Genomic DNA, 27,016 nt, shown 5'->3' on the forward strand with positions numbered 1-27,016 from the left:
TGAATTGAACTTTCGATAATTTAAATAACTTTCGAATCTTAAAATTCTTAAAAAGCAGAGGATGTATTTATTCAGTCAATATGGACACATTTAAAGCGTAAGTCCTTAGAATAATAAGACAGATATTAAAAATAGGAACTTCGCCAGCGCACTACAAATTTAACACGAAATAAATTATAATATTTTCCTCATACTGAAACGAGGATCCTTATTACATTCAGCGGTTTGTAATAAAGAAGGAAATGAAACGAATTGAAGAGCGTGGGTTGGAGTCGTGGCCCTGTCTTTATTACGATTATGGGTATTAAAAAATCTTAATTATCTGTAAAAACTTTTCTTTCACATTTTTTATTTCTTTCGATGGCTAGGTAACGATATCAAGACGAATTATCACTATGTACCAGAATTTTTATATATAGTCAGTGAATTTTTATATATATCATCTATGTACATACCAAGTTTTAGCCATTTCATTTTAAAAGTTTTAAAGGTAAATCAAGAACAAGCAATTTATGTCATTATAATATGAGATAAGCAGGATTTGAATTTTCCAGAGCTAGTGTAGCAGTTAGTGAACAAACAAAGCGAATTAATATCGTTCACAGTTCAGGTCGAGTAAGAAATTTCATCGCATAGTAGGTTGGTGTCAAGTATCTATTACGATTTCTCTGTGGGGAGATTCGAGCTCATTTATACCAATGATTTAAGTATTAAAAAAATGTATATTAATAAGAAAAACATTTTATTAAAATTCGTTTCGTTAAACCCCTAATTTACCCTAAAATAAAAATTATCCTGTGACATTTTTACAAGTTACATTTCAGCTTAACTGTGAAGTATTAATACTATAGTTCCATAAAAATTAATAAACAACCAGGCAACAAATTCTTACGTTCACTAGTATGATTGTAGAAAGCACAGAGGTAATTTAATTAACAAAACAGTAGGAACAGCTGCGTTCCGATACCCTTTGCCAAAATCAAAATGTACAATTTATGTAACTTCGCGATGCTGAATATTCAAAAGCCAGCCTTTGAAATAGCTGCACAAAAGGGGCTTATTTAAGATCCCGGAAAGATGCGAGCAATTCCAATTCCGTTTGCCGAAACTTTAAGAAATTCAATATCACTTTATGGACACCATCATGTCTTATAAGTCAAAAACACGCCTAGTAGCTATCCAAGATGTATTCGTAGAACGAAGATAGTGAAACAAAGAAACGATACTGAGAATACCCAAGTATACAATCATTGTTTTCAATCGGGTAGGAGAGCCTTCACAAATTTCAATATTTATTAGTTCATCGGAATTTCGTTCCAAAAGGCTTTTTAATACTCAAATTTTATAAAAATTACACACCATTGGATTAGAATTCGTTCTATACTTATAAGGAATACCGAGAAATTTTGCCAATGATCTAAATAATATTGAAAGAGATGAAACATTTGGAACTCTTGTTCTGTCATACACCACGTTAAATGCAAAGAATCCATTAAATATTTCTCTTCAGAGTCTGAGACTCAGACTTGCTGAATATTAATCATTTGTGTTAAAAGGAATTCTTAGTCTCAGTGTAGGTCTAATAAACATCTCCATATATCTAAAAATACACACACTATTCAAACTCCGACTCAGAAATACAAGAACTTAAAGTTACGCCTTTCTTTTCTAAAATATATGTTTGAACTTATACAGTAATATTTCACAGGCGTGACACTGCATATCCCGCGAGCACTTCTGAATAAAAACCAAGTGTTCCATCACATCTGGTGCATCTGTATTCTAGTACAACTAAATACAGTAGCGTGCTCATATTGCTTTTTCTAGAATGATTTTTATGACCTGTTTTACAAGAACATATTTTTGAAAAACAACGCAGGTTGCCCACTGCGAACGAAAATGATCATATTCATAATGTAAAACAAGTACTTCATCGATGAATATATTATAATAACTGAAAAAAAAATTATCTACATATAACCACAGATAACATAAATTTTTGACACATAACATACAAGTTTCTTATTTTAAAGCCACTTTGACAGCGCTTGTAAATAATCCATAACCTATATGTGTACAGCATTACGTTTTTACCACAAGTGATATTTCTCGCTAAAGTTGGCAGTGGGCAAATGCTTTGAAGAAAATATATTTGAAAGTGCAATGAAAACGGAGTCTTGAATGGGCCCGTTCGCAGCGGGATAAAACCATTATAGCACAGACGATCGACGTTAAGGAGTAACATTTTAAATGCTATTGTTGTATAAAATGTTGTGGAAAACCCGGATAAATTGCGATAATTATGTTGGTGGCTCACATGATCAAAATTTTTCATCACATCTGGTTGTATTTTAAAATGCATGCAATGTAGTTTTTATTGCACCAATCTACCGAATGCTTTATAACTTATTTAGCACGAGATATCTAAATCGTCTAGAGTTATATATAATCCAGAAATAGGCACCTTTCTGCAGGTAGCGGAAATGTGATATGGCACCATACTACCATAAAACACAAAAATTATCTAACGAGCTTCTGCGAGTTGCTCCACACGTAAACCAATTTGGAGAGAAACACTTATGAATATCTGCTAATCTTTTAAACCATGCCCAGTCAGAAATTCCACTTTAAATATGTAAGCTTTAAATTTTATCCATTTAAAACTATTTGAGAGCATTCTGCTCCATATTTTAAAAGTAAAAACACTACAAATTGAACTTACACACTACCTACTGTAACTATATCTTGGAATTATCTCAAAATTCTGCACATCGAGCTGTACTTTGATCAAATATTACCGTATATCTTTTCTGTGCATATTGCTTCATAGAAATCGGTTTAGAAAATTTCATACAAAAATTATTGGAACGTGTGAATTCTCGTTAGACACGTCTTTTGAATTCGTGCAATTTTTCTAGAATTTTCCAGGATTTGTTATTCTTTATTCGTGAAGTAATTCACGTATTTTTAAACCCCTTCTTAAACTTAATGTAATCTTATCCTTATATTATATTTTAATATAAAGTTTGTTAGTACAAAGTTTTTTTTACATAAATTATAAATATATATACTAATTTAGTACTTATGTCTGTATTTTTCATTCGTTATACCTATTAAATTACCATGTATGTATATGTAAATATGAATTTAATTAATTCTACCAACTGCTAACCTCACAGAAAACTTGCAATAGGAACAGAAGATGAATAATTTCCACGCTCATTGAAATCAATTAATGATTGACAGCGTGGCTTCACTACGTAAGCTCCTGTACAATTTCAAAAGGATCAGTGTCTATCTATATAGAGCAACTATATACAGTAAAATATAATTAGAAACTTTTTAACGGATTTTAAACGCGATTTATTCAGTATATTATTAACCCGTTTCGAACATTTTACAGCGAGCGTGGTCACGGGGAGACTGACGTTTAAAATCCGTTAAAAAGTTTTCAATTTCTAAATGTATAATACTCGACTTGAATAAAATCAAACACAAGAAAATAATATAATTAGGAATTTCTGTTGTGTCGATGTAAAAAATAACTTAAAATAAATATGGTACCAATTTAACAGCCTATTATTATATCTCATCTCGATGATGATTAAATTAATTTTCGATTTCCATAAGTCATTTAACACGTAATAACAATAAAATTAAAGGCCGTGAATTATGTATTCACGAATTTCCCAACACACGCGCTTAAACGATCCACCGCTATTTCGTTATGTATAAAACAATGAGGACTTTAGGCCGGAAACGCGGGCGAGCTATTTGCAAAAAATATTCAATTTGCATAGAGTGCCTTTATATAGCTAAATGGATAATGAATTTAAATAAATGATAATGTACTTTGTACATATTGGAAAACCTAAAAAAGGTTGCTCTACGTTTGTATTAGGGAACTAATTTATCATCTAGGCTTTATTCTGTGTAATTTAGCTACGGTTAATGCCTTTGTAAACAGTAACTACAATAAAAATAGATTACCAATAAAAAATAGAATAATAATAATAATAGAAAAATAATGTATCATTTTCATAAAGGCATGAAGGATAGAAGTATCACTCGCTTTCTCTCTCTCTAGGTGATGCTATATCAAATCTAGCCTGATTTGCCTAGAATATTAACATGTACTGTGTCAATTATATATTATTTGTGTTGTTTCACAAAAAAATTATTAATGACTCTCAATTTACAAATGTACGGGTTATGAATAGACACTATAGAGAATTATAGAATAATTATATGTTGTTTATAAAATTTAAAAATCACGCTTTTATGACAGAATTTTGGAAATTATTTAATAATGAGATTATAAGATAAACTCACAACATTCTCACCGCTCCTTGATAAGTGTACAAAGTTTAATTAAAACTGTCCGTTCGTCCGTGGGACAAAACCGAAACTAAAGGACCGTCTCCTTACAGATACAAAAATCCTGTATGTTTATATGTTTGAAGCTCAACACGTGTTAATAATAAGCAATTCTGTTATAATGCTGTTTCAATTGAAGACACACTCCTTCTTCTCTTAAATGTAGATTTTAGTCCTAAAAATTGTCGCTATAAAGCAATCGATGCCAGGATTTTGAATATTTATGACGGTCAAGCCTTTTCCGTGCCGCGCAAAAAAAAAGCTAAAATATCTATCTAGTCTACAAAGGTCCGGAATGAATACCTTTCACAACGGATTGAACAGGGTATAATATATCGTTAAAGCTTTCCAAATAATGTGCATGCTTGGAACTGAGATTCTGCAATGGTGAACGGAGCGGAGTCTTTAGTTAATAATTGATGGATGTAGCGTAGCAGGGTGGTATAAATAAGATAATCTCATTGGAACAAATGATTAGTGTTCCAATTATTGAGAACTATACCATCTTGGGAGTCAAATAGATATGAAACAAATGCGATTAACCTTTCCATTTCTTATACTTCGAAATATGAACGTGACATTTTGTTTCTACATCTTGTACATATAAAAACGTGGTGTGGTTGATTTGTTGAATTCGTTTCCAATCGATTAAATAAAAAAAGTATTTCACACGAAAATATTGCTGAGTTTTTATTTTTCATTAACCAGTGTAATAACCAAACTAGAAAAACATCACATTTAACTTCTTACACGATTACATTTCGACCACAAATGTGATAAAAATTAAAGTTAAATTGAAATAAAAAATAAACATATATCTTCTATAAACTACTGGAACTAATTCAACAATTTTTAGAGTTAATGATGAAAATTGTGTACATAAAATAATTTAGTACGATTAAATAGAATTAAAACACACATATTTTATTAATAGATCCAGAACCTTTTAATAAGATTGGAATAATCTAGAACATAAAAGACGGGATATAAACGAGAGAGTTGAACGTGACCTGATATAAGCTATCTTGTTAGAAAACACCTTTGACTACAGGTGAGGGCTATCAAACTTCTTCTAATAGGTTAGTAGGAAACCACATAAAAATAAATTTATCAAAGCAATGATACTAAACGTATTGTAATACTTCAGCTTCATTTAACTCTCAAATAAATCCCTAAAATCCGTATTTCAATATATTCATAAAATCATAAAAAAATATCGCTCTATAGGTATTAGACATAGATAAATATTTCATTTAATTCGGTATGTATTGAATTATTATAATAACAGACAGATTTATACTTAATAAAATTAATAAATAACAAGCAACCATTATAACCATAGTAAAAAAACACAACGTAACGAATATAAATAAAAACTGTTAAGTTAGAATAATACTAAAAGTAACCCTACTGGTGTGACCTCGACCTCATCTGACCCAATTTCTTTTTAACGACTACTACACCGATCGTTCCTTGAAAATCGACTCACATCTGCTTATCAAAACTGTAACACCGGAATAATGATAACGTTCATCATTGCATGTTAATAATAAACCAACAAATATGTATACATATATGTCGTTTGGACCTAAGTCTTTATAATGAAGTCAACAAGAGAATGAATAGGTAGGTACTATTTATTGCGTACAGTATAGTCCTCAAGGACTATAATATTATGGTTTTGCATCTATCCAAAATTCAATAACTCAATACGAAATAAAATCCGAACATATTAGGCTTTTATGTAAATTAAATTTCATCTTCATAATCCGACAATACGTAATCTATTTTGCATTGCTAACTCGACAAAGTACCTTTTCCCTAATCGTCCTTGATATGAAATTAATTTTCCATGTAGAAGACAGCCGCTCCTCGTGTAATTTAATTTCTTTGTCCATTAGGAGAATAGAGAGATAGATACGAATTCAATCTCTGATAAATAGGCTGATATATGCCATATTTATTGTGCATAATACAAACAACAGTATAAAAATAGAGTAAGACTCGCAGGAAGCGAAGATACATACATAATTCGTATTTTAATTGGGAGCAATTATGTACTGACGTGCACGTATGGTATAAATCTTCCAAAATGTTCATCCCCATGCCGACATTTTCATATTTATTTTTTAATTGTTATTAGTTCTGAAATTTCCTTTTTTTATGACAGTCGGGTCATATCTTCTTTTAGTTTAGAAAAATATGCAATGATAACTTTATTAGCGAATTAAACAAATGCTAAATAACTTTCAATAAAATTTTATGCAAAGGTCAGCCAAATGTAAGATATTATTAATTGTTATATAGTTTGTAGTTTAAAAATCAATGCCCACACGATATATTTTCATTAACTTTATTAATCAATATAAGATTAGGTAAAGAAGGGTAGAAATAATAGAGCAACAAATATATTTTACGATCTTTACTAAAGGAGTTCTTCCCGTAAGATGGGATTATTACGTAGGTGAAAAGTGAAGAAAATGTAAGAATGTCATTCCGCGCTACTATAAACAATGTTTTTTTCCTGGATGATAAAATTGTGAATAAAAGGGTAGCACAGCATCTTCTTTGCAACAAAGTTAATGTTCACTTAAACTAGATTTCAAACAGTCGAGGAAGTCGGAGCTAAGCATGCGGGACAAAGGGCATCGCCCGCCCAGTCGCGCGGACTGCGACAGAATAAGTATTTAACATAAGAGATATGTCTGAAGGGGTGGAAATAACTGTCAATCACTTTACGTTAGAAATTGTGTGTCCTTCTCAACCAATTTTGGACACCACTGATCCAGTGTTATATATAACACATATCACAGCACCAACATGCTTGAATGAAAAATTTAACCATTTATTATGTGTTTATTACTTCGTATGAATTTAGAAATTCACGTTATAACTGAATCTATCGGGCTGTCTCCTTGGTACAGTGGTTAACACGTCAGGTTCAATTCCTGGTGGGGGCTAATGAAAAATATCTCGGTCTGATCTGAACACAGAAGGTCGATCACCTACTTTACCATAAAAAAGCAATGAACGATGTATCGTGCATTTGCCATACCCCACACGGGAAGTTACTTTTTTTACTTGTGTATAATTAATGTAATGATTGATTTTTGTTCTGCTGTAAGCCCGTTACAGTGTATACTTGGTTAGTGTAGGACCTTGGTGGCGTAGAAGTTACTCTACCTTTTGCTTATAATTGTATGAAGTTGGCATATTATTATGCGTTTCTCATGAATAAATATTTATAGACATATCGTTACTAATTTTTTTTTGTAAAATTATCTGTATTGCTTGTGTAATATGTTATAATTGTTTCAAACTACGCTTTATTTTAAAGATATCTTTATTGTCGTATCTTTATTTATTTAACTACCACCAACGTATAGTAATGTCAGATTGGCAGTGCAAAAGGAGTTTCATCTTATCCGGTTTGATAAAGCGCTATTATTTATTCTCTGCCAGTATTGGCTGCCGATTCAATATCGGGACGAATAAAATATATTATGCAAAATTCTGCTCTGTCTTTTAAATTACCTGGTACATGACTTTTACATTATCGGTATTATTAATGCATCAACAATACATAAATACAAAGTACATCAAATTATTGTCTTGCAAAAATGTTATTCCTATTGGTTATTTAAATCTTATCAAATTGTCATATAGCTAGTAGTGCATTATGCATTAAATAACACAAAAGTATAGTTTAGTTCCTTTCAATATAATTATTTAAAGTAGATTTACATCATGCAAAATAAAAAAAATCTTATCCTGAAGATTTTAAGTCAGCTTTTATAAAGTTTCCTCAGTTGTTCTCGAATTACGGCGCCAGAGGGACAAAGACTTCGAAGTCCAATAAACAACTCTTTACTTTAATTGAAAGAAAATCTTTCCGACAGTTCATAAACTGACCTCAATAGAGGCAAATGTTTGTTCTAAAATAACCATGTATTTTAGGTTCAAATTCGTGTAACAATACCATTGAGTATATGCAAAATATGACACGATAAGTTATTACATCTAATAAGCAAAGCCAATGTTTCACAGTTTAATTGAAAATTTAATATCATGCACAGCTTGCCCGAATATTGGCTTTGCCATTCACGCCATCCCATATTTAAGCTGAAATGTTTCAAAATTTCCTCGTCTTTGTCGGATACTGAATCGAAGGCTAGTCATATTCATCACTTATTAAACAGTCTAACCATTCAGACGTACAACTTGACATCCAGAGCATTGCTTAAAATAATTTTGCAAACTACAGCCATAATTGTTCGTGAAGAAATTGAATTGGGCTTTATAGTTCGAATTTTAAATGAACTGCACAAAATTACGTCCCACACAATTGTTTTGAATATCTGCTTCTGAATATTTACGTACTTCATGCTTTAATACCTTTTAAATTGAAATAATTTATACGTATTATGATATCGGTTAATAGCAACGAATACACGTTCGTTTTTTACTTTTATAAAAGAATACTTGAAATAAGCTAGCCTTATTATTAACCTATAAATAATTTAACCGGTTATCGGCTTATAGTATTCATGCGAAAAATGCAATCATAAATATTGTGTATTCTTTATGTAGGTGTTAGTTTAATGGGTTATATAATAAGGTTTTTTTTCTTTCTATGAAGAAACCTAGGATAATTACTTTTACGTTAATAGTACAACCGCATACATTAAATGAACTTACTAAAACTACAAAGAAAGAAAATAGATAACTTAGATAGAGCACGCTCCATACGTCTACCGTAGCCTTGAAAATGAAGGGTTCTCATAAGAAAACCGACGACTATAAAACAAATTCATTAGCTGCAGCATTTCTGGATCTTGTTAGTTTAAATTAGAATTAAATTTCATTATTCAAATTGTTATTAAAATCTATTGCTATTGGTTTTTAAATTATTAATAAACCAAATTAAATTTTTAAATAATCATATCAATCTATACATAATGACTAGCTGCAAATGTTAAATGAAAAATATTCATCGAGGGTCCGCGCAGAGCCTAGCCGGCACGAGGGCCTAGTATTTAATATAATAAAATATCATAATAGAATATATATAGATATGGAATAGCAGGTGCGACTTTTAAAATTAAACACGATAAATTAAGAGTTCGGCTCGAAGCGCTTCACAAAAATGTTTATTTTGTAAAATAATGCATGTATGATCTTTTTTTTATTGTTACTCGTTTTTACTGTTGAATTATGTGTATATATATGGTTTAATCAAAATATGTCCATACCCAATAGTGACCAGTTTACTACAGAATTGAATATTTGACAAGAACGTTAAGAATCAAAACGAATAAAAACTGAAGAATCCATTGATTATTTCGAAGAATTTACATAAATAATCTTCCAATATTATAGAATACAAGCACGATTCTTCAAATGTAGGTATTATCTCATCATAGTGTTTATAATAATATCACAAGAAAAATCAATTTAAAATAAAACACAAACATGTTAACAACTCTAAACTGCAAAAGTATAAGGTAAAAAATAAATACAACACGATCGCTCTCAACGTACCTTAAACCTTTCTTAATTACATAGTTCTAGTGTAGCAAAGCAAAAGCTGAATTCTGTTCAAAGACTGAAATCTTTGACGTAATTATCATAATATGGGGGTTGAAAATTTAATTATATTTAATGAACAAGCGCTCGCAGCGCTACAATCCATTGAACGTGAGATGGCATTTTCTCTCTCCAAACATTTTGGTTAAATTTTATTTAGGTCAACTATTTTTTTGTCATAGTCAACAATGGAACAGCTGGTTTGTCGCCTGATGGTAAGCGTTACTACCACCCATGATCATGTGCATACCCCTTACGCCTCTTCAAATGGATTTCCGACTTTAAGCGATACGGGACAAAGGAAGGGATTGATGAGGAGAAGAAAGAAAAAGACTAAGAAGGGTATGGATAGAGATTATGAAGATGATATAGGCCTTAGGCTCCCCCACTGGCCGTACGTCCTATCTAGAAAAACTGTTCATGTCTTTTGCATGTATACTAAATATAGTAAATCAACTGTAACATGTTTAATTGGTTACAAATTCCCGTAAATAAAATTCGTGTTTGTGTAATTCCACAGCGAATCGAAAGCAATAGAATTCTACTAATCTCTACTAATATTAAAAAACTGAAGAGTTTGTTTGATTGTTTGAACGCACTAGTCTCAGGAACTACTGGTCCGATTTGAAAATTCTTTTAGTATTAGGTAACCCATTTATTAGGGAAGGCTATAGGCAATATATGTACCACGGAAGAAGCCAGGGCGGACCGCTAGTATTTTATATGCTCTCAACGCTAACTCAGATTGTAAAAGTATTGTAAAAGCTTGTGTATAAACGTGAAAAATATTAACTCATGCCATGAGCACAAAGTACAATTTCTAAAGTCGCTGTCAGGTCTTTATATATGAGAAAACCAATCGTAACCAATCCGCAATGTTAATATATAAATAATAATTATGAAGGAAAATAGGCCTTTACTTTCTGTATATCGTTTCGTACCGTCTGTCGTCGAAACGTCTGTTACTAATTTAATCACTCACAAATATATTATGTAACATGAGATTTGGGAAAAATTCCGCCTACTTGCGAATTTGCCTCAAACGGTGTGGGCGGTAAACAATCGAATTGACCTCTTTAATTTATGCCTCGAAAGATCGACCATAAACTTCTGTTTATATCACTTGTATAACAAGCTTTATCGATTCGAGGCAATGGTTTTTGGCCATATCTACTAACCAACATATCATTGTCTCATATATTTTCTAATCTTTTTTTTATAATGTTATTTTGAATTATAGGTACTTTCATTGAATTTTATGTGAGGCTGGTAATTCATGTTAGAATAATGACCGTATAATTAAAATCAGCAATCATTGAGGTCATATGTACAATACAAAAAATAACACCTATATATAAATTTGTCTAGGATTATCAAAAAATATCTTAAATATCACTTAAGAACAAAAAGAAATAACTCTCTTATACACAAAACAAAAAGGCTAACGTGTAAAGGAACGACGAATTCCAAATTGAAACAAATGACATCCAGTAGTTTCGCGCCAACTCACATAAAGTTTAACGTGAAAAATCGCCCTACTATAACAAGTAATAGTGGGGAATGGACAAGATAAATAACACTTTCTGGTAGCTGGAAAACCACAGATAGCCTTGCCAACCAAATATTAGGTGCTTTGAGGTGCTTAGCTATAATTCAAAATAAGTTGACAAACTGAAACAGCATAGATTGTAATATTTTTAAGCAAATGAAAATATATTATTGTTGTCAGGAAATATATTAAAACGAAGTTTTATTACTCATGTAACGACGATCTCACATTCACTCACTGATTATTCGTACGTTTTTAGTATAACAATTCTTAAATCCTGATTTCAATCCTTCCCTTATCCTTTACCCCTTAAAATCGAGCAACGCATTAGCAGCAGCCTTACCTCTGCAAATGTGCGATCGTGAACGCTGACCGTCGGGTGAACCACTGGCTTTGCTGCTATGCTTTACATAAAAAAACTCTCCTGTCCCTCACTCCCATTGAATAAAAAGTTTCAATAAAGTATTCGATTTATTTCTCGCATACATACAAAAAACATCGTCAAGAAGTTGTTAACTAGGTTCATTAAAAATCTAGTTATAAAACTGGAAGACTAAGACAGTAATAAAAGTCACCCAGCTGTCTGTTCCTAACGCCCACTAAATGGATGCCGCTGTATGAAAGCGTTACCAAACACACACCCACGCACTTCTTTTTCATTTTAAATACACTATAGAGCAATAGCTTTATTGAAAAGCATTGTGTTATTGTAGAATGACATGCTGCTATGATACCCTATCCCGAGATTATTGTCTAATGTACGCTTAGGTGTGAGTGTTGTTTTTGATTTAAAAATAGAGAAAATTACCCGAATACATTAAGATGGGCAGTGTTAGACATTTTATCTCCTTTCTGTAAAATTTTGATTTTAACTTTGTATTGATTCACAAATTCCGTGGATAAATCTATTGGAAATTAATTTCTATAAAGTAGGTAAAATTTAGAACACTAAATGCGAAGTACGAGCGATGTAAGTTTCTGACATTCAATTTACTTCCACAAGTTCACAAGATACCACTATATTTAATTTTATTTATCCCAAGCAATGATTCCAAGGTGTAATTTCTAAAAATCTACTCTGGTTTCATATGAAACTTAAATATACAAAAAGGTATTAATTTATACAAAAAGATTATTATAATATGATCGTATTTAATCTGTAATTGTCAGTTGAGTATGCATTGGCACGAATTGGGTCGAACTCGCATGGAAGTAACTTCAATTCTACAAAATAGTCTACACAATTCGTAAAAAAACATACCACTACCTTTTTAAAGGCTAAACTAATCTATATTGAACAAGATTATATATTTTATTTACTTTTAAATTTATGTGTCTAAGTACGAAGTGTAAATTCACGTTTTGACATCAAAAATCAAGTAACAGCTATTTAATAAAAAGAAAATAAAACAACAGAGGCGCATATTCTTTAATTACCCTTATCAGTTATTTTCTCCATTATCGTCATCAATTCATAAAAGTGTGTTGGTCTGTAATAAATAATTTGAACTTTTCTTCACCAAGAATAGTTTGATTATGTTTGATATTTTGCCTCACTCTCGAAGTCATCATTTGCCATTTTCAAATATCTTTTTCTGATTACACAGTACTGGGTGGGCATTATTACTAATATATTAATTTATTATCAAAGGACCTCGAGTTGATGCTAAAAGTAAATCATCTTATTCTGCAGACTTATTTATTATTTACAATAGTAGTATTAGAACGTTTATAAGCCATTTGCCTTGTGAGTATATCTCAAACTCAAAAATTTTGTATAATGTACGTGCATATTTCACCTATCTATATAATACATAAAAATACATTAAAATTGGTTAAGTTTATAGATGGGCGTCCGGCAAATCCTTTTTACATCAACAAAATCAAATACGATATAATTTACATCAAACTTGAATACACTTATAAATAAATAGTCTATCTGAGGCATAACAAACAATATGCAAATACGATTTAACATTTTGACTCATTAGAATCAGCCTCACAGTGAGCTGGACCTTAATTAAATTCCTCAATCAATGCCGCCATTCTGTCGGATATTTAGCATGTTATGGAGCTATCGTTACCTCTCCATGTGACCTTGTTTATCCCCTGCCAGGGTTTATGGGATTGTCTTTATTATTCGCCACACTCAACATATTTTTTGCTTCGTAATTTTTTTGAGGTAAAATAAATATTGCGGTACCGATAAATTCACGTTGACTATGAACTGGGAAAAATGTTGTTATAGATTAATAATTATTATAGAATAAATAAACTTCTATGAGATAGAAACCTGAAAACTGAACATCCATTGCCCATTAAAAATTTTGTAGATACTACCTCTATTTGTAAAATACCGAAGTTTCCGTTATAAATAAATATATCTGCATTATAAAGATACTCAACTTTCGAATGTAGGTATATGTTCGAATAGGCATATAATATAGATTTCAAATCATATGAACCCAATTAATACAAGCGTACTAACAACGACATAAAATTCTACCTTGCCATCAATTACAAGGGCCATCTCTAACACATACTTCATCAAATCGATGATTGGAAATTTCACATCCATACGTCCGTGCTATTTTAATTAACCACTAGTAAAATTTGTTTCTCTATAGTACATATTCATGGTCTCATCAATATGTTCCAGTCGAAACTGATCGAAATATCGGACGATTATACATGTTATTTATTATTCAAACAAACTGGTTTACCAGAGCAAGAATAATCAAAATTTACATTATCTGCTATAAAAGCCTTTAGAAATTGATAATTGCTGTAGAAGAAAAGTAAAAATTTATAATTTATATCTTCAATAGAAGTCTTTTATTCTAAAAACAATTAATCTGCTGCTATTAAATTCATTATTTAAAATGTTGTACTCATTTTGTATTTTCTTTCATGATAGTTGTATGAAATATTCAAGTTATGAAATCATAAATGATTTGTCTTATTTATATTACCCGTATTTACTCTAGAACTCGTTGAACTTCTGATAACTTTTGTCCCCTCACTGTACATATTTAGGTTAATTTTGGGACAATTTACACTCTTGTTTGAGAATTAATCTCCCAACTTTTAAATCCGTGTCCCAATCAGAAATTCTGACCGTTACGTATTTCAGCCATGTTTGACCAAAACCAATATTATCCCACACAGCGCACCCCATAAATTGTCTCTGGTCGTAAATGTTGGTGAATTTAAGTTTACGAGGACGCGCCGACCCACTGATTGATATTGGAAGATTGTCTTTAACTTTACGAGGATTTATGATTTCGTACATTTTATGGTTGCCTATAAACCTGATTGATAAGTACAGCAATAACTAATATTGCTTCCGGTTGAAAATAATTCGTTTATGAATATCTTTTTACACATTCGATACTCTTGTTGGAAAATTAAATTTGAATCTTTATACGAAAGCGAGGTTCACAAGATATCTTATATTTCCAGGCTCAATAAATTTCTAGAAATTTTATGATCGGTTGGGGACGGATGCAAATCGACACAACGGGAATTTTTATTGCGTTTTACACACAGATACGACCTTGTACGTGCGCCTAGTGCTGGAAAATTGGATTTTTATATCGGTAAAGGAATTAATGAGAGTGTTAACAATCAATTTTGCTTTTCCTTTAAAATTAGTTGTGAAATTAATGCGATAGGTATTAATATAATAAAAACCTTTATAATATAATAAATATATATGAGTGAAAACAATTTTAAGGCAATACAAATTATATATACTACAGACTGACCACATGTTTTGTCGCCTGAAAGGTAACATTTTTTCAACGTTTATTTTTAAACTTATGCTATATTTATATTTATGCTATATTTCAAAGACACGATTAATTAAATATCTATTTCACATTTTACATAAGTACTCTACCGCCGCTTAATGTTAATAATGCAAAATTTACACACAGATCTCTTTCCATCCAAAAAGTGCATTAAATTTCAATAAAAACAAACTGAAGTTATAAGTGCGCAACGGTCACGTTGCTGGAAACTCTTTTAATTTTTTCAAAAGTTCTCCATCTCGCTTCATCAAGATCTCACAATTTGCATTGAACTTACAAAACTCGCTTGCGCTCTCTGTAATTGAATCGTAAAAGAAAATTAAATTTATAACATTGAATTAATGTTTTAACCTCTTATTTTCTTACTTCCTACAGAGAAAAACTAATTCATTTAAACTTTATTAGGTAGGTATAATAAAATTTATATTGATAATACTCGTATGATATTACGCAACGTCATACGTACATAGGACAATGCAAATATACAATAGAAAATTTTCTTAACTTTTTTAGGTCTTGATACTAATTATTGGGCATAATAAGCTAGTAGATAATGGAGACAGTAAGATTAATTGAGAGAGAATTACTTCTTAGACTACAAAGTTCTAGTAATTTTCGTTTTAAAAATTGAGTAAATTGCTTTTTTTGATCTATTTTTTCGAGTTTTTTTTCTAATTGGATACGCTCTTATCGGAGTAACAACATATTGAATACTAGATTCTCGTCCTGACTCCCCTCGGATATGAAGATTCCTGTTTTATTCCAAGGGATCGTAATAAAATGATTTAATCGGGATTAAAATCAGTTCTGTAATTTCAGCGTATTATACATAAAAAAAACTTTCGCATTTATAATATTAGTGTGGTATATGGTATATATTGTCCCCAAAAACATATAGTATATCGTCTTTGAATCGAAGTTGTTAAAAACCAAGCCCTACTAGTAATGCGAAATCATGTCTTTGTCTTCTTTACACCTAAACCACTGATTTAGATGAAATTTGTTGCAACGAAAATTTTTATACCCGTAACGTAAGAGTTTTTATCCCGAGTATCCTACGAGAGCGAGAAAGGTGCTAGGAAAATCGCAGGACTAGCTATTCATCTAAAAAAATAGAAAACCAGCATTCACTCCCCGGCTTCCTTTATATCCAACTAAACCTAGATTCAGTTATTAAATTGACAACAATGAAAATAATATTTTTTTTTTATACTTTATGAAGTCAGGATAACCTTTCAAAGCGTCACAAATATCCATTTCTATAAATAAGTAATGACCTATTAAAGAGCCTGTCACAAGCAGGTAAATGGGACGGTGTGTGGAGAGTAAGTGATTAAGCACGCTACCGACTTTTATATTTTTAACTAACAACCCTTTGCGTTTTATTAACTTTTCAATGAGTTTTTACTGGCAACAACTCAACTTTTAATTGTGAGAGCTGTGAACTGTTCGAAGTTAGAAAACTAAGAATATTAAATAGAGAATACGTTCGAAACTCAAGTGTTATAATGTTTATTAAAAACTCCCGCCGACAAAACGTCGATTTTTAGTAACGCAATTCTGACCAAATTGAGATGTATAACAAATATGATGTTTTTTTGTAATTTGTAGAAAAACTTCATTTTCAGTTCTCGGCTCAGTTCGCACGAATGCCATTAGTCACGTCTACGTTGTAATGTTCTACGCTTCGTAGTAGAATACGAACCACCGACAATTATCCATCTTTTTCTTGCTTTTAAATGGCCGCTTAGAATGAACCAATTAAAAAAATTGATAAATAAAGTAGCTCAGATAATATCATCATAATATCATCAATATATATTCTTCTGCACCACTTCATCATTTGTTTTCTTATATATTTCGTTACATTTATCTGTCTCTTGTTTACATCGTATTCGTCTTTATGAATACTACTGGAATTAAAAATAAAATCTGGAATACTATGATATTATTTAATTAGTATGGTATGGTAGGTAATAATTCATCTGTGCTATTATACGCAGAGGGCTAATTAGTAATTACAAATCGATTAGCAGAACACAGCTGCGTTTCATAGAACTATGAAGAAAAGTAGGTATTAACTAGATATTTATGAGCCAACTTACGCCCGCCCTGCCCTCGCTTTGTTTCTATTTCAAAATTATTTACATTTTACAATGGCCTATTAATTGCTAGCTCTTGATATAATTAAGACGAATGTGTGGAAGCCAATGTTTTACGACTCGTTTTATAGATTATCCTCAATGTATGGCTCTATAAACCTATGTTTAAAACTTCTAATTAAAGATCTGCTGGATTTTAAATGCAAGTTGTAAAAACCTTCACTTTGTGAAAAGCACACCTAGATTATCCTGTACTGAAAACCAACACATCTGTGCTTTATCTACACTAGTTGTTGATGTTCCGTCCGTAGCTTCGCCCGCATAATCGAAGGAAATTCCCATAGAAATGAGACGTTTTACCGGGGAAAAATGGTTTCACTTAATCTTTTGACCATCTTACGGCACAAAAATTATAGTATAAAATACCACCGTTATAACGTGAAAGACAGACATACAGACAAACACATATATATAATATTAGTAAGGACAGTAAGGATGCTTATACCTTGCGCACTTTCCACAACGTTCATAGATTTAAATGTACGATGTAAGGATCATTTCAGCTACATTATGTGAGGCACTTGAGCGCACCCCACGTGTAACGTTACCTACAAGGTAATTCCAGCTAAACTTGAGTTCCTTGCATGAATTATCTCGCAAATACACTAAACGTAACGTTTTGTGTGAATTTATAATATGTAGACGGAGTATGTCACTATTTCCACTGCATTACAATTTCCTTTATGTCAAACGCGTGAAGTTTGAATACCCTAAAACATATACACATTTATACAATGTAGTATATTTATAGATAATATAGATATAACTGATATATCATAGCTCTTAATTCCCTGAAATTAATCATGTGATTCCCGACAGTCGATAAATTTTAATTCAATGTACACATAAACGACGTCAGCTTCTATAATTTATGTGTTTACATAAATTAATTGTACAAATTGATTTATAGAACACAATAGAAGATTTATGTACTTTTCCAGGATTTTGATGATCTGTATATTGTTTTGTTTTATTTGCACAAATAAAAAAAGCACCTCGCAAACAATAAAAGGTATTCGAAGATTACATGGCATACATTACTTATATTATAAAGAGATACTGTTTGTGGTTAATGTTAAGCCATGTTATAACGATTCAAAAGTGCTTCTAGAAGAAGTCTTATTGAATCGTATTATTAAATGTTTGAATTTGAATTCAAAATAATGAGCTTTATCCCGGGTCAACTTGGGCAGAGCAGGTGTGATCGGCTAGTAAACATTTAAAAGCACAACAATCCTTCCACAATAATATTAGTATAATATAGTAAATGCTATAAAAATAGACAATAAAATTTGCCATTAAACAATAAAACGTACCTCCACTATCACGCAAGAAGGTGATAGCAAAGTTGTTTAACAGGATAATAAATGGTTTAGTCCTTCGAGCTGCCGCTGTACTGACCTTGCATAAAGATATTAATGTGGAGACGTCTCAAGACAATAATGACGGAGGTTTCCCGTTGTCCTTTAAGGGTGTGATAACTGATGCGTGTAATGTCCTATTTCATCATGTCTATGGTGATCGTTTATTATTATTAATTGAGATGTATATATCTAGCTCACTCAGAGACGGGAACAATTTGAATACATAATAAATTAAATCTTTGTAGTTAAAATTTACAATGTACAGATGTTGACACGTATATACATAACTGTGCCCAATATTGACATGTTGAGAAAAAACACCACGTACTTCGTTTTTATTTAAGGAACCAAAGTCATTTGACTCAAATTTATTATTTAATAATTTTTAATTATTTGGAGCCTTCGAATCTATTGATAGTTTGCGTTTCAGTATGATTACATATTTTGAATTCAATGCTAGTTTTGATAATCCGGATTTCATTTGTTAAATGTAAACCTAATTTATACACTACAGAATTAAACTAACTCTGCTAATTTAGTAAAATACCATACTTGAAGAGAGCACAATTTTATGGACTTTATCGGCGTGCGCTGTACACGTTGAGTTAGCCAAGCGTGAACGATAAAACTTCAGAGTCTTTTACTTTCTCTTTAAAATTTTCCCTCGGCATTTAGTTCCTTCGTGCAGTCTTGATAGTTTATGTTGTACCTTTTTTAGGCTTAAATAGTATCTAGTGTTAAATAAAATAAAAAAAAATAATTTAAATTCATTGTGACTCTTGCCGTTTCTTAACTTACATTTTTAAATCTGTAGATCTATCTAACTGATTGTTGATTTTTGTATGAAAGCTGCAGAACCGACCTCAAAAGCAGAACAAACATTCTGATTCCTTAAAATTAAAATGAACATTAAATATTTAATTACTAACTTTTTAAGTAACTAAAGTACTAAAGAAACACTCTTAAAAACTGCAACAATTTATATAAAGAATGAAAATTATTTAAACATTAATCTTTACGACTATCTATTATCCTGCCATTTCATGTGTATCCACATTTTATGACACGATAACGTGGGATGCAAATTTTATTGCAACGTGACATGATAAAAGTGAATTATGTCAAACTTGTTATCACACGGATACATTGTTTTCCCATAACAATGAAAAACCATTCTCGTTCCAATCATGAAAAATGTTATTTCAACTGAACTGTGTCCGTATTTTATACGTATTTTACACTTTTTTCAATTAATATCAGATATACATAAAATATGGCTTAAAATCATTTTCACTGTGTAATGCTCGCCTTTACTATATAATATTTACTATGTATGTATGTACTATATGTTATAGCTATAGGAATAGTTATATTTAAAAAAAGCTAATTAGATTCGATATCCATGCTAATATTATAAATGCGAAAGTAACTTTGTGTGTCTGTTAATCACGCCTAAACCACTGAACCAATTTGCATGAAAATTTGGTATGGAGATATGTTAATACCCATGAAAGGACATAGGCTACTTTTTATAGCGAAAAAAGGGTAGAGAATGTTTTCATTACAATAAAAATATTATCTTGGAAAATTACATATCTATTATATAGAATGGTCGATTAGGTATTGTTTAAACCGTACTTACTGATAATATAAGATAATAGGAAAATCAGATTAATTTTCGAAAATGTTCTTCAAATTCTACAAAATATTTATCTTGTCATTTAAAAGACGTGGATCAGTCTTTAGAATACTTTTCATATGAATGTAAATAAACATCTAGAAACATCTTCGAGTTAGTTCTTATTCGGAAAGATCAAGGAAATTTCATTTATCCACGCCGGGTAGCGACATTGACTACCTACTGCTTCAAAATTCTATACAGCCGTTTTCTATTATCGGCCGGTAAAACAATTTGCTTGGATAATCATCTGAGGAGGGAGCAATTCGCGGTATGAATACACTGAGATAAAAGAAGCCCTACGTAGTTTTTTCATGTTTATGATACTTGTATCGTTTCACATTTCTCATTCATTGTATGGGTAGGCAGTAACACACATAATTTTCATGGACCTTATTAATAACGTACCTTTTATTTTAAATTTATTATTTATGAAGAATGTAATATAAACTTAGGTACAGTACATTTATAATTATTATAAATGAGAACCATTCATTCATTTGAAATTAAAAAAATGTAACGACTCCGCTATCAGCGTAGAACAGATTAAAAATCATAAAAAGCGTCTTTTACACTTCACAAAATTCATGTCCATTTCGCCTTCGTACAAAAGATATGAATAATGAAATCAGAGGCACTCAGTTTTAATTATCCCGCCCTACCGCTCTTTACAGCAAGCCACTTGAGCAATTGGGCTACATAACTATCAAAAACATTAACTCTCGTACAAAAGGATCATGTTTATGTAAATTGCAGGCTTTCAATTATGTAACATATTTAAATTAGCCCAGATTATGGCTTTTTTCTATAATAAGGTCTTAATTATTAGTCGAAATAAATACAAAATTACTTCTTAGTATTTCATGGAGTAAAATATCTTTAAAGTTTTTTCAGAAAATTTCCAGAGAAAACTACTCAATTTTTCAGTTTTTTTCTTATAAAAAAAAACATTTATTTAACACAGTGAAGGTTCACTTTATTGCTGAATTTTTTTACTAATGATTGACAAATCAACCATACCACTACTTGTAAAACGAATGAAAAATTACTTTTTTAGGGCTTAAAAGCACAGTTAAAAAAGCACACGCTTTTGTTGCTACTTTTTAAATACCAAATCTTACAAAACCCCGACCTGTTTCCACAATTTTTGTTTAACTACCCGCATAAATAAAAGCGGATTCAACAAGCGCAAGTCCACGGTTTATGTGGTAATACGACATCATAAAATATTATCTGGAACGACCGTACCTTCATACGAGCCTCGACGTATGAATTTTTTACTGAGTCATGTATAATTATGAATGTAAAATAATAACATATTACAAGTGATGAATTTTTATTATACCTACGAGGTTCTTTTGCTTATCATGGTAAATTTTTATTATTAACGGAAGATTTCTATTCAAGCGGAAACATAAATTTTGCATGTGGGAGTCGAGCATGCGTATGCACGAACTAGCTGGCTCGGAGAAGATATACACCTTTACAGTATATCGGCGTGAAGTAGTAGCATAAGAATGTTACCGTGTTTCGTGCGGTGATTGGGAGAGCCGGAGAATCGTATACTATACTTAGTCCATTCCTTTATTCTCGTCGTCAAACCTTTCCTTATCCTTTTACCATTTAAAAGGTTACCATCAGGCGAACCAGCACCTGTTACCCGTAATTATATAAAAAGCATTGTAAAGACTTGAGAGTTGCGTAAATACGATTTATTTTGCCGAAAAACAAAAATAGGTAACTTATAAATTAAAACACCCTGTATATACTAACCATTTAAAAATTAAAAATAAGAGCGGACATTTTCGACGACTCTCATTATGATTCTTTATCGAAGTCTCATTCAATTATTGCAGGTACATTAAAGATATTACAAAATCGATAAACAAAAACTATACCGTTTCCTTTGTATCTAGCATAATCCTCATAATAATTTAAACTTTAACAGAGTAATAAATTTATGGAAAGTACCAAAGGTAGCAAATATTTAATAGTTCAACTCAAACAAACTTCACTAAGTAAATTCACAATTTTCTATTGCTGACTCCAACTACAGTATCTGTACGTATAGACGATGGCGATTTGGGTTTTGCTATCCGCAAAAATTGCTCTCAAAAGCATAGTAGTAGGTAACAAGTTAGTAACGATATTCTAGAAATGCCTTCATCACAATTAACAACAACATTTTAAATTGAATAAAACCGTAACCTTATGGATAATTTCTAATTGTCACAACTCACAGTCCACATGCTGTTGTCTAGTTATTGGCATTGCACCATTATGAAAACGTGATCCGCTTAACCAACATTATTCCTTCATCAAAGCTCTCCCGTATTCATTCTGCTTTCCCATTAATATACCAGAGCTTACTGAACAATGTAGCTCTCATGTTTTGCGATAATTGGTCAAACGGAGCTAATTGCGAATAATACATATAATGACAGTAGTCTCCAATAATCAGATATATTACTTCCTCACTTATATTTTAGCTCTAGTTAACATAACATTTTAAAACAAATGCTCGGAATTTTTACGGTTGACATGTTAATAGAACTCAAAGTTACTTTTTTTCCTAAAAATTAATCATCCAAAGCTAGTTTTCCGCACACGTTTTCGCCCGGAGAGTCAAAGGAAATTTCCTTGAGAATGAGATGTTTCATCTAAGAAAAAACTTATATAGTACTTAATTGAGTGTTCTATCATGCTATGTATCTCCAGACACAAAAATCGTACAATAAAACCGCTCAGCGCTCCGTTGCGGCGTAAAATAAGACACACGAATAGTACATAAGTATGTGAGGATTTTAGTATAAATTTCTCATTATAACCTAACACCATAGGGGACGTAGATATTGTTTATGTAACTTTGTATTTATATATATATGCTCAGGATATTTTTTCTGATTTACTCCTATATAGGTATAACCATAAAAACGAATAAAAAATTTGGCTTTGTATTGTAAATATTTGTATTCAACATTATTTTCGCTTCGTAGAAACTATTCAGAATAGATAGTGTTATGGCGTTAATGTTCCACAAGTTATGCTGAATCAGACAACCCTTTTACAACAACAAAAATAAATACATTTATCATTCTTTTTATGGCTAGTAGAGAGCTTGAACCATGTGAATTATCAGCAACCGGGCTGTCACGTCTCAAGTAATGCCAATTTCGTTTTTAAACGTTTCAATTTATACATTTGCTGCAAAATAAACATCATGTATTTATCTCATTCTGTCTTTGTTTGGCTTGCATTATTATTTTGTGCTTACTGCATCTAGATTTATTTTTTGTTTGATTTTACGAGATGTATTACAGATTTTGAAATAAAAGACTTTTAAACGGGTACTGCATCTGTTTATCCTTTCCTACATATTTTCAAGATGAATGATTCGACTTTTTTGTTCTTAAAGTATATAAACTTAAGCTACGTATATAATATAATTAAGCCCATAGTATTGTATATTTTTTAAGTCAATTTAAGATGATTTAAAATCACCAAGTTGTTGTAGTGATATCGTTTACGATGCCTTTAGTAGAAAATACAACTTACCTTACTCATACGATCAACACTCCCTCTTTAATACTGCGCGCTTTCCCAGTGCTCCGCGATAATAAGCGGCCCTAATACTTTTCAGGACACTAATTGATTTGTTCAGTCATACATAGCACGTATTACATGAACTTAGTTTTATTACATTTGGATAAAATGTCTCCTATATTCTTATTCCGAGTATGAAGTGGAAGTATGATAAGTTTAATTTGAATCCATTATGAAACTTTAAATTTTTTTACAGTTTGCGTCCTGAAAAATTAATCAAAAAATAAAGTCATCAGATACCCCCATTCTTGTCCTAAATTAAACATTGAACAAAATTCTTGAAGCTAAAATTATACAAAACGGGAAGGAACATATTTTATGTGCATGTACAAATACGCATAAACATTTCTAATGTGAGGACGGTCGTATATTCACATTTCAATAAAGGCGCTCGCATCTCCGCCTGAATAAATGATTTCAAATACGGTGAAACCTTTGAACATGTATGAGGACTGTAAAATTCTATATCACTACCGTCTTTGGAGTGAAAAAACTAGTTTTACTGATGAAATTATTAAAAAGTTGATTAGGAATTATGGTTGAAAGTTATTATTAGCTTGCTGTTTTGTTAAATGGTTTTCCACATAAGATCAGGACTCATGCCTGAAACAATGCAGCACGTGCTTTCTTCTGCTAATGATACATGTCTGAAAAGATACACTAAATAATCAATATCTCAACATATAATTTCCTAAACACAATCGACGTCACATGATACTCGTACGATCCGTGTTGTTCACTTGTCTGGTGTCACAATGTTAGTTATCATACTCTTTCGAAATGGCTAGACCGATTCTCATGAAGTTTCGTGTGCATATCGGGTAGGTCTGGTAATCGGCCTAATCTATTTTTATATCGCTAAATGATAAGAGTAAAGCAGAACAGCGTTTGGCGGCTCAGCTAGTGTAATATAAACATGGCTAATTAATTTTGAATATCATATATATATGTATATATATATATATATATACCAGTGGATAAATAATTCCTTCGTTATTGATATAGTTAAACCTACGTTACACCTACGTGCCAAATAATTGATATATGAATTTAATTTTCAATTTCTTTCCAAGTTTCTATCGAGATTTATTGACAGTCGATGAGCGTGTACTTTTCTAACCTTCCCACATTCACTAACATATTTTGTAAAAAAAGTATTTATTATATGTATTATTGGTAAGCTGCCACACCTACGGCATAGAATAATCTATTTCAGGGTTGATTTCGTCATATTCTAGGGAAAATATAGAAAGCCATTGCATCGAAATAATGTACTCTTAACAAACTATGTTGATTTCGATTGATAGCTATGTTAAATATATATAAATACGTTAAGAAGTCCAGACAGCTATGGCTTAGTTACGAGCAACGCTGCTGTAATCCACCCTTTAGTTTTGTACAATTAGTTATGGAATTTGAATGTAAATTTCGCTCACTAACATGATTAATGTGAAAGGATCTTAAAACCTCTAAGAAGTATAGACATATTGATATATAGGAATAACATTTAGCCATTTCAATAGGAACTGAAAGATTAACGTGTATATTCGATAAAATAGTAATTATATTTCTAGAAATCAGAGGAGGAATAAATCTGATTCATCATCGAATTCACAATTTAGTAGAAGGAACGTAGTAACACATTTTTAATTTTTAATTAAAGTAAACATTGATTTACTTGACTGTTGATTCATAGGCAAATTAACAATTTGGACCATCCAGTGCTTAGTTGTTTCAAATTATAAAAATGTCATAATTGAAAAAGAGTTTCCTCTAATTATACCAAATAAGCCAAAATCTTACTATAATGCTCTATTACTAAACCTTAAATTTACTGGTTAAAAATTTAACGTCGTAGCATATTCTTAAAGAACACTTATTATTCAACACGTACATAACTTACCTTGTACCCTTAAACTTGGACAAACTTGTTAATTAAAGTTCAAAATGTACTCAGAAATTATTAATCTCTACATACCTAGCACAGAATAATAAAGGAACTATAATAATTTTTAGATTATAATTCTTGAGCATCACTTGAATGTTATAATAATAGTACCTACTAAACAACCAATCGTGATTCATAAAAAAATACACACGTCATGTCAAATAAAAAATTAACGGCCAAAAAACGTGTTTATTTCTTACAAATCAAAATTAACTTAATCCGTCTTGATTGTATATTTCCACGTGGAAATCCTTTAAGATTCCCACAGATAAAAAATAGTATTGAATTTAGAAATTGTCTAAATCATAGGTGCCCAACCCCGCGACTGAGCATTTTGACAGACGGTTTCGAGCCAGGATTTGGGGTGACCTTCACTTACCTACGACCCCGAACATGGTCCACAATCGCCGGGCGCTTTAGGGCGCGCGGCCATGTCTCTTTTCACAGATTTATCATCACCACGCTACGCCATTCACTGCACGTCACTCATATTATAACCGGGGGAGCAACGCGAGTAGCGTACACCCTCTATGCACTCTCTCCATTCACTGAAGGCCCGGGCGAGGGAGGTTTGCGCAGACTCGGATGCGATGGTACAGGAGAGCCCTCTGCTCTCCTTTCACGGGTACGCCTCAGAGGTCAGAGGAACAAACGTGTGTCGTGACCATAAATAAGTAAACTCCCGAGTTCTCACTAAGCATTTATTTCAGTTGCTAATTGTTAAATATCTGATAGCTTTTGGTTATTCTAAAATCTTCAATAGTTAGTTACTAGATCCATGTTCTATCTTCTTTTAAGTGTATCTTGTAGTATTTTAAACATTTTTTCACACTTATTAAAAATGTGTTTCGTATTTTATAAAGCACATGCAAAAAGAATAATTGTTTATCGATTTAGATACATATATATAAAAGTAAAGAAGCTAATAATAAAATGT

At 31.4% G+C, this 27,016-nt stretch overlaps 1 protein-coding gene across 2 annotated transcripts in view; it reads right to left on the reverse strand.

The window, feature by feature from the left end:
• LOC119833988 (muscarinic acetylcholine receptor DM1) overlaps positions 1–26,620 on the reverse strand; it is a 48,507-nt gene extending 21,887 nt beyond the window's left edge. For both annotated transcript variants that reach the window (XM_038358253.1, XM_038358252.1), the window contains exon 1: positions 26,459–26,620. The gene's annotated coding sequence lies outside the window, so the exon portion shown is untranslated. The remainder of the gene's footprint in view (positions 1–26,458) is intronic.
• Positions 26,621–27,016: the final 396 nt, after the last annotated feature.

The sequence above is a fragment of the Zerene cesonia genome, chromosome 18 (genome assembly GCF_012273895.1).
Source record: "Zerene cesonia ecotype Mississippi chromosome 18, Zerene_cesonia_1.1, whole genome shotgun sequence".
NCBI lineage: Eukaryota > Metazoa > Arthropoda > Insecta > Lepidoptera > Pieridae > Zerene > Zerene cesonia.